The sequence below is a fragment of the Sturnus vulgaris genome, chromosome 1, assembly GCF_052056855.1.
Source record: "Sturnus vulgaris isolate bStuVul1 chromosome 1, bStuVul1.hap1, whole genome shotgun sequence".
NCBI classification, from domain to species: domain Eukaryota; kingdom Metazoa; phylum Chordata; class Aves; order Passeriformes; family Sturnidae; genus Sturnus; species Sturnus vulgaris.
The window spans coordinates 27,873,486-27,890,099 of record NC_142243.1 but is presented as its reverse complement, the minus strand read 5'-3'; the positions used below and the strand labels follow the sequence as shown (position 1 = coordinate 27,890,099).

Sequence of the window (16,614 nt, the reverse complement as noted above, 5' to 3'; positions counted from 1 at the left end):
AACAAGGGGAAAAGCCTCATGACAGATATTCAGCTACAACTATTATGTACATAACATTATTAGAGCAGTATAAGGGATGTAAAAGAGTAATTTTCCTTTCCTGGAAAACACTATAAGCCTGTCCTGAGATTCCTCTAAGCAGTGCTGCCTATGAAAAACTATCCCAAGGAGCAAATCAAATACCATGGCTCATGAGAGAGTTGTTTGGGAAATATTTCGGTAAATACATACTATTTAATTATTATTTTGTTTCGCAATTTACATAAACTTGACAAAACATTACAGATAAATAAATCACAACTTTCAGTGGTTTTATAAGCATTTAGTTACTGGGTTTGGTCCTGACTCCTCTTTTTTTTCCCATGTTTTGACATTGTTGGAATCCTTTTGTGCTTTTTATTTATCTTTACTTGAAGTTTAATAATTGTAAAATTATAATAATAAAGCGAGACAATAAACAAATTTTTGTATTCTGTTTGAAATTCCAAGCATACTCAGACTCAGCATTTTAGCTGACAGTTAAGTTATTTCATTTATAGTACAGAAATGGGTCCCTCTGACTTACTTCTCTGAAAGATTGTGATAAAAGTCCTTTTTGCCAATTGGCTTGAGACTGTGCAAGTGAAGTACTTCATTAACCATTCAGAGATACTGGAAACACCTTATTTTCCCAATAAACAGTTTAACAGACAGCCTGTTAACAAGAACTACAATATATTACAGTAACTTCATTACTTCCAAGGTAAGCTAGACTGTCATTTCAGGAGTAATGAATGATGCTTTAAGGTATTAGGCAGATACCCTAAAGGCACTGAGATTATGCCACAAAACACAGAAAGTCTTCCAGGAAGCAAATGAATAAGCTTTGCAAAGGGAGCGTAGAATAAAACCCATTAAAACCCATTAAAGGAACCCAAACTGTAGACAGAAGGTAAGGAAGGATTGATTTTTTTGTAGCTGTAAAGGCAACAGAATGTCTATTTATTAATTAAAAGTACATTTTATGTATTGTGATATGATAAATTGTTGACTGTTTAGGTGAATTACCTCAGAAATGCACCTAAGGCTATTAACACTGATAAATTATGCACTACTACTTTTTAAATTTCTGAAACAGTCTTCACAAGTATGCTCAACTTTATTTTCAGTTTTAAGCAGCAGTTTTATGTAATCATATTTGACATTTAACTACTGCCACTAAAAGCTTCCTAGCCAGAAAAAAACCCAAGCTTTCACAGTTTTAACTCTCTTCTTTTTCCCTGTTTTTCTGCTAAACACACATACATACGAAACACAAAGTTTTCTATTTTGACAGAATCCATGAAAAGAACTAACATACTCTTAACTATACATTCCTTTGACTTTATATTCCCTTTAATTTAGGAGTGATAAAACAAGTAATCTCCACCTGAAAGGAATGCTTGAAATATGAAAATGACATTTTTTGGGTATAAATAAACACAAAGAGAAAACTGAAGGTGCATCAGTATAAATAAATCTATGTATTCACACAACAAAGTTCTGAGAAAATATATTAATCTCTAGGGTTTTTTTCTTCTAGGATACTAACTAAACCAGCTATTGGTGAAAAAAACAAATATTTTTCACAGATGTTGTATGTCTTTGAACATATAATGTTTTAAGTTCAACATCCATATTTGGTACGTATATATTTATAAATACAAGTGTCTGTATTCTGATATAGACATATTCTGATATAGACATATTCTGATATAGTATTCTGTGTATTTACAAAAGAGTTTATATCTGAAAATCAGGCATCTATCCAATACCAACTTAGAAAATGCAACATTATATTTGTCATCTTCTATAAATTTGAATGTGTGATTATGGATATATGGGAGTGAGTGTGCGTGTGTGTGTGCCTATCTTGAAAAACAGGCTTTTTTTGTCACTGTCTGATGTGGTGATGGAGGGAGACTAGTACCTTTATCTCACTATAATTTCTAAAGGCATTTAAAGGGTTCATTGTTTCAAATCAAAGAGCTATTCATAAGTTCCAATAAAATGCAATCCATCACAATTTTACATGAGCAGAAGCTTTCAGCTTGTGCATATTTTGTCAGGAAGGCAATTTAAAGCTTATAAACACAAATCACTTCTTTGGGTTTTAACCACAAAACATTTACACAGTACTGACCTACCACCTACAATATCTCAGTACAAAGCCAAGAAGTAGAGCAGGCAGGACCAGGAAGCAAGGACCTGGAGACAGCATTTTATGTTAGAGTAGACCAGATACTGGGGCATCAATTCAGGAATTCTCAAAAGATTGAGAGAGAAAAGGATGCTCCCCTATGCTCATATGCTTATATCCCTTATCAGAGAGTATATGACATAATAACGAAAATAGTTGTTTGGATGACAGACATATCTGAATCAGGTTTCTATATCCAGGAAGAAGGACTCTGGAATGATTTATTTGCTCTTTTTTTCCTCCCATGTATTTGATGATAATGCTTGTGAAGTAATATGTACATTGACCAGATGTACAATGGATGTGGTACCATTGCATCTCTGATCAGTAACAGATTTGGCTCCGTCTGTTAAAAAACCTTTGATGCATAAGGGTGAATCACTCTTAGAAAAATAGGAAGAAATATTATTCTTTATTATTTTACTGGAGGAGAATTGAAGCTCACAGATGCTCTACTGTTTACACAAGGTTGCAATCATCTAAGTGGCTTACTCAAAGAGCCTGGAATCAACCAGTTCTGGCCTAGTCCGTCTTAAAGTGCAAACATTACTCTATTTTTATTTAGTAGTTCCTATTCTGGGAATCTTGAAAGTACAGTGCAGATTCATCTTCCAAGGGAACCGATACTCCTAGGCTCATGAATCATAAGATAATCTTTGTTGGTTGGGAGATCTGCAGGTTATCTTGTCCAACCATCTACCCAAATCAAGATTTACTTTAGAAGCTAGGCCAGATTAAATAGGGCATAGTACAGTCAAATTTTGAAAGCTTTGTTGAAAGTCCACAGCCTTTCTTGACAGCCTGTTCACCAAGTCCCCTTGCAAGGTCTCATGATGCAACATTTTATTATTGCACTTTGTAATTTCATTCTGAATATTGAAGAAGAGACTACCTATGTTTCTCCATAATCACCCATTATGTAATTAAAGACAGAAGATGAATCGCCTTTTAGCCTTCTTTTTGGAGAGTTAAGGAAGTACATTCCTTCAGGTTGTTGTGTGCTCCAGCTCCTGTCTCTCCCAGCAGCCTTCTCTGGCTTTGCTCCAATTTGTCACTACTTCTCTTACACTGGGGAGCCCGACACCATAGATGTCAATGGGAATAAACACTTCCTGTGACCTGCTGGCCATGTTCTTGCTGATGCAGCCCAGTACAGACTTTTCCTTTGGCTGTGCACACCTGGCTCCTTCAACTTGCTGTGCAGCAGAATCCTGGTGTCCTTCTCTGCAGAGCTGCTTTCCAGACAGCTGGACCCCAACTCAAACAGATGCAAAAGTAGCACTTCTCCCTAAAAAAACATACAATCATTTATATTTTAGGACAAAGAAGCTCTTCAATACCATCACAACATGAGAATGCAGTCTGAAAATTGCTAAATATCCTGTGTTTCCCATTAAGATGAAGAAGGATTTCAGGCCCCAAACCTTTAGCTCTTAAAAGGAATTCAAGTGATTTATAGTACACAAAAATCACTTTGTAAGAGAGAAGTGGATAACTTGCAACTCTTTGCAATGCACACTGATATATTCTTTAGCAGCAATATTGCTTTATTCCAAATAATCACAAGTCAGCAAATGACAAATTTACTGTTATCTATCAATTGTTTCTGTTACAATGTCCCTGAGATTTATAATTCCCATGCTGGATCTTTACCCCTTTCCTAATGTTAAAACTGTTATCCTCTCTCCCCCTTTGTCTTCTTTGATTTTTAAATTTAAAAAAAAATTATTTTAGGCCCATGTACTTTCAGCATTTCAAAAGGCTGCATATTTATTCAGGAACCGTTAGCTGCTACTGGGTTGTTTGCATGATTGAATCATAGTCCAACATGAATATTTTGTGTTATAAAGAATATCAAGGAGCCAACCAAAAATTAACAGGAATGGTTATTCTAAAATCTTTTTCTCATTTGATGCTAGCAGATTGTTTCAAAAATTCACATCTTTTCTGTGCACAATCTGCTTACAAAAATAGTGGTGGGCAGTTGGATTGTTTCTAAAGTACATAAAACTCTAACCTTTCTTAATCTAATTTGCATTTTTAAATGTTTGCTGTTTCAATTCAATTTGTGATGCTCCTGCCATGGATAAGTGGGAGGAAAATATTTAAAATAATAATAATAATTCTTTCCTCTTTCAGACAGCCAAGCATAGAAGAGAATAGTTCAGAGTAGGCTGGGAGAAGAAAGAAAACAGGTCTTTGGTTAAAGTAATGTCACATACAGAATCAGTATATTCACAGTAGAGGTTTTGGAACAAGAACACATGGCCTGATAAATAAAGGAAAGAAAGTAGTGACAGAAAATCAAGCTACTTCTAAGTTGCAGAATGTAGCTGCAGAGGGAGGAGATGAAGAGACAGAGCCACTACTGCTGGAACAGAGACTTGTTGCCATGGGAGCAGGGCTAAGGAAAGCTGGTACCCTGGAGGCAGTCACTGGGGACAAGAACAAAAAGGAGAGGGATAAGAACTTGGAACATTGCACATACAGGGAACAGGCTCATGCACACATCCCCTGTATTTTAGGAAGCCCAAGCTGCCTTATTTCCAACCCATGTAATCACATGCATGAGGGGGCCAAGGCCAGAAAGGCAAAATTTTGCCAGGAGAATATTCAGTATCTGCTACAGAAGTAGTTTGTTTTCTTCTGACCAGTCTGGAATTTGTAGTTCTCTCTTCCCTTTGAGCTAATTTTAAAATACACATGGTACTGACATACAAGGCAAATATCCATACTCACAGTCTCATACCTTCTGGATCAATAAGGAAAAGACAAAGGCATTTATCCACAGAAACAGAAGATTCACAGTTTCTTCCCATAGCAAGTCATGTATTTTCTCATAGGAGTGTAATGACAATTCTAGTACTATAAGGGTTTGGCTTATACAGAAAGATAATTTTTAAAAACCTCACTAAATATTTCTATTTACATTTTTCAGTAAAATATAGCACAAATATTCAAGCAATATTCTCATGTCATGGGACATTGCCATAGTCCAACGAGGATAAAATTGCTATAGAATTTAACTATGGTATCTTTAGTTTTGAAGTAAGTTACTTTAAATTAGGTTGCCATATCCTGTCTAAAAATCATGTATTGCAATTTCCAATTTTCCCAAGCAGCAGGCATTTTATATGAAAAAGATCAGCAAAGAAATTTTTCTCCTTTGCATTTTCTGGGCACGGAGGGTAAAAATAGTTTTTTTCTGTATGTTTATTAAAATATCAATTTTTAAACCCTCTGCCCCATGATTTACCTGAATGATTTTATTCTCTTTCCTCCCAAGTCTGTCTTGTACTCATGTTCTTTTATTCTACACTGTGAGCTGATTGTTCAAACTCTGTGACCAAACCCCTCACTTTGTAACTTTTTTTGAAAGTGTATATTAATAAAAACAAGCAGGAGTTGTCAGTGCAGCAAAAAAATAAAACTGCCTGTTATATTCAAAGTACATCTTTAATGATGTTTAAAAAGGAGCTAAACATCTCTATGGGAATTCTTAAAACACTTATCTCTTAGGCCCTTATTTAGTTTTGCAAGTCTTTGTTGTTTAACAAGCTGGAGAAATGGGTCATCTAATGTTATATTAATCAGTAAATTAATATTTTAATTTGATTTTCTTTATAGTTGAGATGCTTGCGGCATCTCCAGTGTTTTCTCTCTCCGTACACTGATGTTAAGCAGTATCATTATCATACTGTACCTTGGGGTTGTGAGATAACAGGGTCCAGTGATAGCTCTATTCTTAGGAGAGTGGGAGGTTTATGATGACACTTGTACATTTTAAATGGCACATGGAGGCTCTCTTGCAGTGAAATGTCTTACAGCTGAGTCATAGGCTTTTCTACATTGGGCTTTTCAGCCCATGTACGTGAAATCACACGTTTTCATGTCTGAGCAGGTGATACATTTTGCCAATTTTTGATAAGATCTTTACAGTGTGCTGGAGTAAAAATCTCAATGATTTGGTTTTTTGTAACTAGTTCTATTTTGAAATTTTTTATAAGTTGCAAGAGATATGACTATCAATAGATGAAAAGGAGAGAAAATTAAAATTAATTCTTTTTATTTTAGGGTTAAGTTCCAGTTAAATCTACTTTTTAAAAATATTCAGTCAGTCAAATACAGAAGACTTGTTGACACAAGAAGAGACACAAATTTTATTTAACATTATCAGCTCTAATTACCCTTCTGAAATGCACTTGGAAATTCAGAATTTTGATTAGATCAGGCAAGACTGTCCCTGTCCCTTGTGCATCTTTACAAGAGCTGACAAAGAAGGCTTTCTCCTTTTCACTCTCTTATGCATGACCTTTAAACAGGTCAAAACAGTGCTAAGATGGAAATGGTTCACAGGTTACTGTTAGGTGAGTACAAAGGAAGAAACAGTCTTTGTTCCTTTTACCTCCTTAGTCACAATCTGACCTTCTCACCTTCTCCTTTCCCTCCAGACTCCGTAATTGAGGATATTTACTACATCAAAGATCCCATGCCTAGTTCAGGCCCCCTCCCTCTGTTACAAATACACAAATCACATGTCCTAGTGCATGCTCGCTCTGGTCCAATGGTAAGTTACATGTCTGAGTGAAAATATATGCTTGGTGATACCCTCACATACCAAGGTCAAAGCAAATCACATTCACACATTCCATATCACACTTGGTTTACTGGCCATACCTCAGCAGATGCACCATACCATATATGACTGCAAAACAGCCAGTACTTTATTGTTTCTTGAGCTTCGCTGGCTTTGTAACATAGTCATTCACAAAAATGCATCCAAATGCAGGTTCCATTTATGCTTGCAATTGGACAAGTGCAAAATTGGCTCAGGAGGAATGTAGGCATGGTGCCAGTTTCCTTCTCTCCCTCTCTCTTTTTTCCTTTTTCTTTTTTTTTTTTTTTTTTAGTATGTATTTATTTATGTATTTATTTTTTAAATAACTTATTAATGTGAAATGACATTTTAAACACTGCATAGCACAGATAGCACAGGATTCTGGGTTTGGGGGCTGAGTCACGTCTGGCAACCCTTACTCTCAAGTCAGAAGCTTTATTTCCTGTCTCAGAATAGTGGTACCAGATTTTCAAAAGATAAATCTGCCTGGATTGAGTAAGCCTTGAGGCCAGAAATGTTGTGTGGGCCATTGGCTGGATGACCAGAATATTTTGAAGTTAAAATAAATGGAAGAATCGAAATGAATGTGCTTATTATTTTAGCATAATAATAGCGTTAATAGATAATCTTACATTATGACATCCATTAAATTTTTTGCAATGGATCATTGAAAACTTGCGGGAATATTCACATTGCTTTTGATTGGTATTCGTTTTCTTTGAGGAAATTACTTATTTTTTTACAAAGGCCTATAAATAGAATAACAAACGACTGAATTAGTTTTGAATTAGAATGAAGTACTGAGTCTGATTCAATATCAAAATCCTTTTGAATTCAAGAGTAGGCTTACCTCAGTTTTAATATGAAGGACTTTTCTAAAAGTATGAAACTTCAGAGGTGTTTGGCTTCATTGTGAACGTTTCACCCATCTCCAGCTATCATGTTGTTAAAGTCAGCACTGGCCAGTGTCAACAGAACGAGCTTGTTACACATCACTGAATGTTCAGGGACAGGTTTGACGCTCTGTATAATTTTGAAGTCTCATTTTTTGGAGCCTTCACACAAAACAAATAACATCTGTCTTCAGAAAGAGTTTCTTCAGCTCCAGAAGCAGGAAGGAAATGGACTACATAAGCAGGAACAGAAGAGGTGTCTTAAAAAGGTGGGTGCTCCTGAAGTGAGCATGCACTGAAAAAAGAGAGTCTGCTTAAATTAAACCAAGTAATCTAAGGGCTCTGGCTACTCTCCCATTTTTACAGCACATGCAAAAAGCAAGTTAGGAAGAAGTTTCTTCCTTTAGCAACTTAAAAAATAGATTGAAATTCCAATTCTTCTGTCCCAAAAGCACAGCAATATTTTCTCTCTCTATTGATTATCAGTCCACTTCCGTTGAAAACAGTCCTGACTAAGATCAAAATCACTTTGAAAAGATGACTTTAAACCTGATAAAGTACCAGCACCACTGCACTATGCTATCAGATGGGTATTTTTGGAAAATGAAAGTAAATCAATATTAATAATATAAACCAGAAATTGATTGATTTTGCCATTAAAATATGTAATGGTGAAAGAGCCCATATCTAATTATTTCTGTTAAGGTCTGTAAGTAACATATTAATTAAACTGGATACATGAAAATATTTGAAGACATTTGTAAGACTTACTTGGGTCAACCAATTTTTAAAAGCAAAAGTTCTGCCATTAATAAACTGCAGAAAGATTGGAGCTGTTAAGCAATAAGAATGAAAATCACACGAAAGGATGACTATGAGAAATTTGAAAAAAAAAAGAATTTGCAGTCTTCATCATTCTCTGTCTCTTGCACTCTAATAAGTTAACTTGTACTGACTGGTAAGAGAGGCAATAAAAACTGATAATTCTTTAAATGACACTAATTCCAGGATGTATGCAAAGCCTCACCAATGCCTTAGCATCTATCAAGGACATATTAAATAACTCAAGATAGTGGATTAATATTGTGTAACCATCTTCAGAAATACTAAACCATCCATTCCAACATCCTTACTAGCATTGATCATGGACCATTGAATCTTTACTTTATGTTCATTTCCTTTCATTTGCTTTATTTTACACTGGGGAATATTTGCATTTGTACTACATTCCTGTTTCACATCAAACACGCTCTAAAATTCTTACCTGCCTTATGCAATAGTAACATTGGTAGTCAGTTATTGTCTTTGATATCTATACTCATACCCCACTCCATCCAACAGAGAGACTGAAATAGCAAAAAAAAGGGGAAAAAACTAAAAGGAAAATGAAGATCCAAAAGAGGCCAGTGATCTGATAACAAAACCAAGATGGTTATAACAAATTGGTAAATTTGGAAATTAACATCTAATGTATGTCAATAAAGCTCAAGTAATGGCTTAAAAAAAAAAAAAGTTAACGAAAGCACCACCAACAAAATGAGGAATTAGAAAGCACATTAGAGCAATCAGTAAATCATTTTGAAAAAGAATCAAAATCACTATACAGAACTGAAAACCACTAAGTCAATCCTTATTGTCAAGCCTAATGTGATCCAATGTAGTGTAGTGAGGGAATAGGAAGGAAGTGTCTACACCACATGTTGAATTAAAGGGAATCAACCAGCCATTTACTTTCATTTATTTAGTAACCTTCGTGATGAGATCATCAAATATATTGTCTCCTCAGGAATCATAGAAGGCTGGTATCTTGCTCTCTTTCTTCTATCCCTCCCTTTCCAACCTGATTTTTTTCCATCAGACTTCTTGACCACTTAAACTTTTTTGGGGGAAAGATGTTTTTGCTTCCTACCAGAAGAAAAACATACTAAGATATTATGCTAACATTAATTTTAAGTCACTCGGAAGGATTCACTAATGGAATTCAGAAGATTACAGTATCATATTCTTAAGCAGTAGTGCTCACAACAGGCTATGTTAACTGAGACCAATAGGAAATCATTTGACTGCAAATGGTAAGTAAAAGGAAAAATATTTCCTGTTCCACAAAAACAAAATCAAACAAGAAAAACATATTGATGGCAACACTTTACCTATGAACCTAGAGATCACTGTATTAAACAGGGAACTTCTCTTTGTTGCTTGTTTTAGTAGGCAAGTCATCTGTTGTCAGAGTAATTTGTTGTCAAAGGTGGTTCAGATGAACTGTGCTCCTGTTCCTTCTATCTCACTTCCATGATGGGAACCTGAAACAACAGCCCAACTTGTAGATATTCATTCTGTAGAACACCCAAAGGAAGGTGAAAAGGATGGCACAATGGGTAAGACTTGTGTTTCCAAAGGCAGATAGGATAACCAAAAAATCCATAGAACACAAGCACCTGAGTGACTCCATGGCTCACTGTTCACTGTCTTACAGGATCCCTGATCCATGCTATCTGTAAACGACTTGGTAAGTTTGCATGAGCATGCAGAAATCCTTTATTTGGTCACTGTAGCCTCCTAGCACAGTTCTCTGTCTAGGCAACACTGCCTCATTCTGGCTAGTTCTGAATTAATTTGAATATTGCTATAGGTCTTTGTAATGACTCATATTTATATATTGAAAGCAACAAATGAAGTAAGTGCTTTTAGCTTTGGAGTTTCCTTCCCCTACTTCAAATCTGCTGGAGCCTATATGTATTTGAAAGCCCACAATTATTTTTCCCAGCTGTAGAAACTGGTCCAATAGTAGATACTACCACACTTTACAAATCTTGACTCAACTATATCATTACATTGTGGTAGGAATATTACTATTGAGACAGTTTCCGTTCTTGGGTGTACACACAGTGTAAAAGTAAATTTGCACTTCTAATACTCATACTCCCACAAAGTTTGAGATGATATATTCATTGAAATATGAAAGAGATATCTCATACAAGGAATTTTTTTTAAGAAGTGTTGTTAAACTGTCTCTTTTCATAGGGTTAAACTGGTTCACTACTTGCTTCCATGATAACAGTAATAAGGCCTCAAATGAAAGTTATAGATTACAAAAAGATAATAAACATACTACTGGATATAATAATAAATATTATAATAATAATACCACCACTTAAAAATGCACCATAAAATTATTGAAAGGTTGTACCAAGCAATCTGTAAAGGAAGGAAGCAACAGGTTTAATTCTTTGTTATTTCTGGAATAATTCCAGTAGTTTATTTTTCTCTCTTGAATAGCTTCTGCACAATTTATTGTAGTGGTAGTGGTGCTGGTTGTATATCTCAACAGAGTTGAATTTGGAAAAATAAACTGTTTATAATTTCAATCTTTTATCAAAAAAAGTAAAAATATAATTATTTTAAGTGCAAAATTTCCAGTTAGTGATAGCTGAGGAATACATTATCTAAAACACTATATTGCTTTTTTCTGTTCCAATTTGTCTGTTAAAGATTTTTAGTCCCTATGAATTTACTTTTTGTTTTCATTGTATATGTAAACAGTACATGTACCAAATTTCAGTACATGGGGATATTTGCAGACAATTTACTCTGACAATTCACAATTTGCAGAGTGCAGCTGTTTGCTAAATCATGTAGGTTTGCTTCTGCTCTCTAAAAAGATTCATATTTTTTAAAATGTGGAAATAACAAATAATGCTTAGCCAGTAAAAATGAAAAAAAAAATTAATACTCTTTAGATGATTTCTGATTCCCTTCTTCCTCTCATATTCAGCAGCAACAAAAGCTGTTTGAGTAAACATTCACAAATACTAAAATGGAAGGGCATAGGCAGACAGGAAGAATGGCTTTTCAATTGGTTACTTAAAAGTCTTCCATTAGGTGTCAGCTTCTTACATTTCCAAACATTATATCCCACAATAATGAATAAAATACTTCCTAGTAAAAGGAAGGCTTTTTATTATGAGCATTATGAGTGCCTACTCAAGACTAAGGTTAATTTTGTGCCTTGCATGAGCACTTTGGCTTGCAGATAGTGAGTTTGATTTAGGAACGGGTCACACTCCACAGACATGAAATATCCATCTGTTGTGTGAACAGTCATAGTCTAGAGTGAATGGAATTTCTCAGATCAGAAGAATGTAACTGAGTATTTTGTGATACTCGATCTCTCCTCCACCTGTGGAATCCTATTGAAGCAGCTCTACTTTTAAGACATTTGTCAGCATGTTAATTGGAAAAATGACTTCATTGTGTGAGTCATACAGTCACCTCTGTGGACCTCATTAGGTTTAAATGAGCAGACTGAAGGCCCGAGCAATCATTCTGAGCACAGCCATATGTTGGTGAAGAAACTCTCTCAGAAACAGGCTCGTGGCCAACTTTGGGTACTTACAAATGACTAGATGGAAGATGGAGGTCTTGGTGGCAGGAAACACACTGGAAACACTGACATATGTAGCATGTTTGCCTTCACAACAAAGGACAATTTAAAAAAAAATCTTTTAAAATAGCAGATTCACTAGCTGGTAGGTTTTTAAATAGCTTGCAGCTTTTGAGTTGGGACTCGATGGTATTTTTAGGTGGCTATAGAACATAATGGTGTGTAGCTGCGGGGTTCTTTGCAGGACACTCCATAGCTCTGGTTTGGAGTCCTTTGGAACAAAAAACTTTTTGGTGGCAAATGAAGCCATTGCAACCTGACTTCGAAAATTAGCAAAGACAGTCAAAATTAACTATTTGGTTTGAAAATGGCTCAATCTGTGACTTTCTGTGAGAATATAAGCTATATTTGTGGAGCTGCTTTTTACCTACATTTGAGAATTACGTAAATCTGGATGAGAGATTTAGTAGAAAATGAAAACAACTCTGTCCCTCACAGCAGCTAAGAAGTAATATTAAGCAGCAGAAGTAGTACAAAGAGAATGACATATTCTACCATTCATTTAATTTTTTTTAACCTGAAAGATTCTGCTAGTAGGATATCCTGACTCAGAAGTGTAGAGAAAAATATTATTGGAATATATCTCATAGTAAGAAATCTTATCAGAACAAGTAAATGGAAGGAACATGGGATACTTATCTTTTTTTTATGTCATCTAAATATAATATAAATTTGTAATGAGGCATAAGGTGACTTGCAAAGCTTGATTAGCAAACAGGGAATTAAACTCTGTATACTTTTTCAGAGGATAACAGTAAGTAATATAATCAGTAAAATATATCGAATAACCTCCCCAAAAACGAAACTATCAAAATACAAGATTTCTACGATTACAGATACATCTTACGTTAAATATATCTAATTTGAAGCTATAGATCAAGGTATTTCTGGGGGTGTGAAACTCTCGATAGTCTGACCTTTATGAAGTTTATGTCAACTACTCATATATGTCTGAATTTCTGAAAAGTACACATTTTGCTTCTTTTTCTCAGTTGCTGTGCACACAGTCCTTTTTCTATCTGACCTCAAAATGAACAAGAATGAAGAAAACATTTTTAAAAACTGACAGCTGACTACAACTAAGCAGAAATAAAACAAGAAGCTTTTAAAAACTAACCAACTACCAAAAACAAGTTGGTAGTTGAAAATCCTGACATTGTCATCATCATTTGAGAAACTGAATTGTATCTCTACTCAGCTCCACCTTCCACATGATGAAAGATAAATCTAAGACACGGCCTTAAGATATCAGGCCCTCCAAAACACTGTCCATGCAAGTTATGTTCTTCCAGCAGGTATATTTTTATTACACTTTGTGTCATAATTGGAAACACAGAGACAAACAGCATTTCACAAAAATGGCCATAAAATCTTATGCTCCCATAAAAAAAGCTACCAAGTCTCAACTTGTTTGTAACAAAACAAGAGGATAAAAAATGACGTTGGCTGTTGTGAAAGCTCTCACATCCAACAAACACGTGGTCCTTTACCCATGCACTCACCCAAGAGATAGAAAATATGCCCCTAAAGCACAGAACTTAGTTTAAAACACATGCTGTAACCTGGCTATCTGCATCAAAACACCTAAAATTTAGGGGTCCCTATCCTGGATTCATTTATAGATTTGGGATTCACATGGCCATCTAGTCTTTATTTTATTAAAGTTCTATTCTGAAATTCTAATTATCTATCAATTTGCATATCACTTTTAAGGATATTTCCTATTAATGTGGTTGGATGTAAATGTAGATACTGCTATGTCACCAATATGACTAATCATTATTACCCAGCCAGGTACACCTTTCTAGTCATATTCATCTTTAAAGACGTATCACAACCAAATCTTCAAAGCAAAAAGTTGTCATCTGAAAATTCTTTCTTCCTTTCTTTGAAGTCCCTTTGCACTTAGAGGCACTGCCTATGGAATATAATCTGGCATGCACAGCTGCCTTCACTCTGAATGTTTCCAATTTTGAGCTTTTTCTAGAAAGCCAACCAAGGAACAAACAGCACTGAAGTTTATGTGAACCAGTTATTCTCTGTGTCAGCACTACAGCGTTATGGTGGTATAATTCACTAAACCACAGCTTATGCAATCCCTGTGGATAAGCAAACCCTTTGTGCTTGGTGTACCCACAAATTCCTTGTTCTTCCTCCCAGTGTCTAACTTCATGTCTATCCTTAAATTATTAACTCCCAGAGCAACATCTCCTTCTTTGAAAATAATAAAACTATCTGCCAATTGTTGTTAGCACGTAAAAAATTAATTTTTCATAATCACATTAAAAAAATGTAAATATCTTCATGGTAAAATTCTGCTATTATTAATTAAACACTTGATTCAAGAACAGTGCTGTCTTCTCTAGAAATTAATATCCATATTTAATTTTAATATTTAACAATTCCTTTCAGTAATCAGCAGAATTCATGGAAAAACTTGATTGTCTACACACAGTTGATTACTGGTATGGCTTGTAGTTTATTTAGCTCCATAAAATGGAACAGTGGTTTCAGCATTTTAAAACACAGGTTCATGAACGTTCAATATTTTGTTCAGCTACACTATTTGCCAGTATTTCCTCCAATTACAATAACACATTCCAACTGCCTTTTCATAAAGCTTTTTTCCTCATTTATCTTTTTTGTCCGCTTGGCAAGAAATATCCATAATGATGACTCTTTTCCTAACCTTTTATTATCAGACAGGATAAAAAGCAACATCAAACACCGGCTTCTCTGAGGCAGGGCTTAAATTATTTGTTCCTCAGCCTATGTCACAGATAACAATCCAGAAGGCACTTTTCAGTTTATTGATTAGACTGCTGGTAAGTTTCTATTTTTCTGAATAAGCCTCTGCTCAATGCACTGCCTCTGTACTTCCAGCTGTCTATACTTCCAACACTCCATTCCAGTTTGGACGCTCCACTGTTCAAAGCCCATGAACTAAATGAAAGCTTCCATTCCATGGAGCAATAAGACTTCCCACAAAGTGGATCAACTGTTAGAGACCAGCCTTTGCAAACATTTGGGCAAGTCTTGCACTGCATGAGATACAGAGAACAATACACACACACACAAGAGTGAACTCTTGTCTCTGATTGGAAATCTTTTCCAGCCTGATCACCATTTTTACCAAATTTAAACAAATAAGGAAATGGAATGTAGGAAGCTAGAAAGATACGCACCATTGAGAAAATTAAACAGTTCTTCCTGAATTGCTAATTTTTTTCATATAACATATGCTATTTTAATTCATTATTAGTTACTCTGTTAAATTGACTGGAAATCTATCACTAGACCTTAATAACCCTATTGTAAGTGCAAAGTACATCTTTAACTGGGAACTTACAAAAGATGTTTCTACAATGCAATACTGACATAGGTTATAGTCTTCTTGTGTATTTCAAGTGTTCATAACTTTTATAAATATCTGCAAATTAACAATTGATAAAATAAGACTTTGATAAATAAAATGTAATTCTTTTTCAGTGTTCCACAGTTCATACTTTATGCCAAATAATGTTCTTCTGCATAACCTTGGCCACATGTTTTTAAGCTTAATAGAGTTAATTTTCCCCACTTAATAACTATTTTGAGTCTGGTAGTGCAACCTACTTCACTGATGGTGAATTTCTTCCTGGCACACAAATACTACTACTAGTATTGAGGTATATTTTTTCCTCTTCTCTGTCTTCCTGCTGCCTACAGAAGAGCCATACAACACACATGCAAATTAATCTGTGGGAGATAATCTCAGTCCCTCAGTTCACCCACTTTAAATTAACATCAGGAAATAAAGAAGTTCAGTACTGAAAGCTCTAGGGCTTACAGGGCATTACCACAAAACATATTTTTCTGCATGTATTGTTTAACTGTTATTTTGGACCAATTTTTAGTTAAGTTTAATTACATAATAATAGTTGTATTTATGTAACAATATAGATTTCAAAACTCATGGAAAAAACTTGCTGTACTTACTAAAAAGTGTTTTGCAAAATTCCTTTTCTCTATTTTATTGTTTCCACACTGTGGAAGTGCCCCAAATCCATATCCATTTCCTCTGCCAGTGTCAGCTGGCGCACATCCAGACCTGCGGTGGAGGTGGTTTGGTCTCGTTCCCCAACTGGCTGCTAAACCTTGCTCCTTGCACCTCATCTCCCCACTGCTCCCTGCTTCACCCGGCTGCTGCGCTCTTCCTGAGGCTGCAGAGGCAATTCCCAGCTCTGGCCATATCTTCTCAGCCAAGCCCAGCCAGCACCCAAGCCTGTCTCCCACCTTCACGCCCCAAGAGGAGCCGTCAGCATTTCTTTGGCAGAGCAAGGCTTGGCGAGCCCTGCGCTCTGGAGCTACGGCACGGGGCTGGGGCTGGCCCTGTCAGCTGTGAAATTCCACTGGAACCAAGGGAAAGATTCCTTCTGTCGAGAGGAAAGCATGCCGAAGG

The 16,614-nt window shown here is 35.5% G+C and overlaps 1 long non-coding RNA gene across 1 annotated transcript in view; it reads right to left on the bottom strand.

Annotated features, from left to right (window-relative positions):
- Positions 1 to 200: 200 nt before the first annotated feature.
- The window catches only part of LOC106864764 (uncharacterized), a 48,030-nt gene continuing 31,616 nt past the window's right edge, over positions 201 to 16,614 (bottom strand). The window contains exons 5-7 of the long non-coding RNA XR_015802715.1: positions 9,880 to 10,032; positions 7,687 to 7,962; positions 201 to 3,506 (exon numbers count right to left, since the gene is read on the bottom strand). This is a non-coding gene — a long non-coding RNA (uncharacterized LOC106864764). The remainder of the gene's footprint in view (positions 3,507 to 7,686; positions 7,963 to 9,879; positions 10,033 to 16,614) is intronic.